The sequence below is a fragment of the Schistocerca serialis genome, chromosome 8 (assembly GCF_023864345.2).
Source record: "Schistocerca serialis cubense isolate TAMUIC-IGC-003099 chromosome 8, iqSchSeri2.2, whole genome shotgun sequence".
NCBI lineage: Eukaryota > Metazoa > Arthropoda > Insecta > Orthoptera > Acrididae > Schistocerca > Schistocerca serialis.
The window spans coordinates 272,714,172-272,717,497 of NC_064645.1; the positions used below are offsets into that span (position 1 = coordinate 272,714,172).

General features: G+C 38.4%; 1 protein-coding gene across 1 annotated transcript in view; it reads left to right on the forward strand.

Annotated features, from left to right (window-relative positions):
* LOC126416784 (reticulon-4-interacting protein 1 homolog, mitochondrial-like) overlaps positions 1-3,326 on the forward strand; it is a 172,061-nt gene that overhangs the window by 161,841 nt on the left and 6,894 nt on the right. The window lies entirely within an intron of this gene.

Here is a 3,326-nt window from a genome sequence, read left to right on the forward strand (position 1 = left end):
GCCATTTATGAACTTAGTTATCCATAACAATGCGCCATGTCCCCAGGCTGCAATTGTTCACGAGTGGTTTGAAGAACATTCTGGACAATTCGAACAAATGATTCCGTCACCTACATCACCGGAAATCTATCCCGTCAAACATTTATGTGGCATAAACGAGAAGTCAGTCCAAGCACAAAATCCTGCACTGGCAACATTTCTGCAAACATGCACAACTAAAGAGGCAGCATGGCCCAATATTTTTGCATGGAACTTCCAACATCTTGTCGAGTCCATACCACATCAAGTTTTTACACTATGCCGCAACAGGAGGTCAGACACAATAATGAGGTATCCCATGACTTTTGTCATCTCAGTGTACTACTAACATTTGAAGTAAATACACAAATTCAGGCTAATGTACTTAACCCAAGAAACTGCATAGATTTGACCTTTTTTCCACCTACGCAAAATGTGTGAGAGCTTGTCAGCTGTTGTTAAGGTATTGGTTTCTGCTCCGGTTGATCACATTTCTGGTCTCATTTGTCACACATTAATCACCAAATACAATATACAATACATGTATGACACCATCCACTTTGTGTAATAAACAGCATCTTTCCAAACAAACACTTTTTCATTAATATCAGTGCTGTATACATATTTTTGCGTGTAAGTTGCACATCTCCTCCTTTGTATAAATTCACAGCCCTTACAACCAGTAACTTATCACAAAAGGTCAAGAAAAGGACTAACTAGTTTTGCATTCCTTAAACTAATTGTAAGTGACTTGCTTACCTGCAATTTTTTGTGTGCAGGATAGGAGGGCAGACTGACTAAGCTATTCAAGAAAATGCAGTAAGTCAAATACACAACGAGTTCAGATGGGTAAAATGTGATCCCTCTAGCACAGTTAAATGATGATATTATCTTTTCAGGACAACTAAGTAAACAATTTAATCGATGGCATAGGTGGATCACACCTTGTCTTTATTGTCATGACTGAATTGTATGTTCATCTGCCCTTCGAAGTTGAAGGAGGCTGATGGAGAGGGTAAAATTACTATGAGAGAATGAAACATTTCACAGAAAATGGGATGTGCATTTGGTAAATATCAGCAGAGCACAGCATCATAATGAATTATAAGAAAATTGAGATGCAGACCCAGCACAAATTCTAAATAGAATAACACAGGTGTAAACCCACCTTTACTGTGATACAGAGATGATTCAGTTGAGCCACATTCCATTGGGTTGTAATATTGCTTTCTTTCCTAATGTATCTATCTCTATTGTTGGTGTATTACCATTGAGATTTATCATTCGACAAAGGAGACACTAAATCAGGCAGACAATGATAGTAAAATAATTCAATGTGAGCTAACTGAAGAAATTGTATTAATTAGGAAAAATTATGGGAAACCTAGATCACCAGCACCAGACTAGGATTTGTTCCTTCAAATACAAAGTGTAACCTAACCACTGAACTTATAATGTAACACCAACTAGTCTTCTGTTATGACTGTGCAACTGAAAGCACTTTATTATATTATTATTATTATTATTATTATTATTTAAGTTCCTCATAGTTGACATAATTCAGCATTGTGTACATTACTTTTCACCAGCTAGCGATATACACAGGTGCTATTCAAATTAACTTTATTCATAATTTCATTAAATGACTTTCATGTACCAATACTTGCACCTGCATTTATGTAGCTGACATTTCAGGTTTGTAATTGATTAACATATTTGTTTACTCAACAAAACTGTCATCCTTCATTTGTTTTCCTTTCTTTGCTAAAAAATATCAAATGTGTCTTTCGAACAAGGGAAAATCTAGGATAGAATTAAAATAGTTTAGGAAGGATAGATTACTACTCACCACACAGAGGAAGTGTTGTGTCACTGACAGGCACAATGAAAAGACTGCTAAAATATATAAGTGAAACAGACACTCCTCCCCCCCCCCCCCCACACACACACACACACTCACTTTAGCACTTAAGGAATGATTCCTGTTGCTAATAAACTTTCTTTTTCATTTTCAAATATTTATAATTCAGAATACGAAGGGACCAAGGAAGTAATGCTCCATTTTTTTTCCTTCAACAGTTGTTTATTACACGCCCTATTTCTCTCCATAAGCTCACTCCAGTTCTGTGGCATTCCTTCATCGATACACAAATATGTGTGCCATATCAGTACCAGTTCCTCTTCTGGTCACTAAGCCATTTCTGCACTGTGCGAATCACCACCTCATCTCCTCAAAATATCTTCCACAAATGCTACCCTTCAGTGCCCGGAACACTTGGAAGTCCAAGGGAGTTGGGTCAGAGCTGTAGGGAGAAAGGGTAAAACTGTCCAACCCTGTTTCATGATGTGTTAACAAGTCCTCAAACTTGTGTGAGGCTGAGTGTTATGTTGAATAGAGACATCCTGTGGGCTGTTATAGTGCCAAAGTTGCTGGAAATCTTTTGTAAGTGTGGTTAATGTGACCACATACGCCTTCAAATTGACAGTACCGTCTCTTGGCATCACACCCTCACAGTTGTCATGATCTTACTGGCAGAAGCAGCTACATTGAATTTTTTCTACTGTGGAGAGTGAAGATGACTTCATTACTTTGGTTATCTTATTGTTTCTAAGTCAAAATGCTGAACCCCAGGTTCATCATCATGTCACAATCCAGGATGCGCGATGGCCTCCCCTCAGTTTCAAAATGTTACAACTCAGAAAAAATTGTTTTGTTTTTTCTGTGAGATTTATGTCCCACTGTAACATAGCATGGAATCCATCTTGCATACACTATTGAATATCCAAGAGTAAGGATAATTGCATCCACACTTCACTTGCTGATTGACAGCAGCAGTGCCAACTGCAGAGTCATAATGCATTGATCGTCATGAATGAGAACATCAGCTTACTGCAACACGTGAAGTTGACAGCTGTGGATGGTTTCCCTGCTCACTGCAAGCTCCATCAAAGTGCCTTCCGATGGCCTCACCATCTGTATCCAGCAACCAACTGTCCTCCCATCAATTGCAGATGCTCCATAGACTACACACAAACATTTGTGAATATTCCCTACAGTTTCTTTCCCCTCTGTGAGAAAGTTAATGATGATGCACTGCTTATAACATACATCACTTACAGATAGTATTTTGAAACATTGCAGCAGCTACCCTGGCTCTAGGAAGAAACAAATCTTGCACATGCACTCAAGAACTTCACAGAATTCAGACCTAACATTCCACATTCGCAACATTGTCGTCGACTGAGAAAAAGGAAAAAAAGTGTGGCATTACTTTCTGTGCCACCGCCATGCAATAATAAAAGAGAAA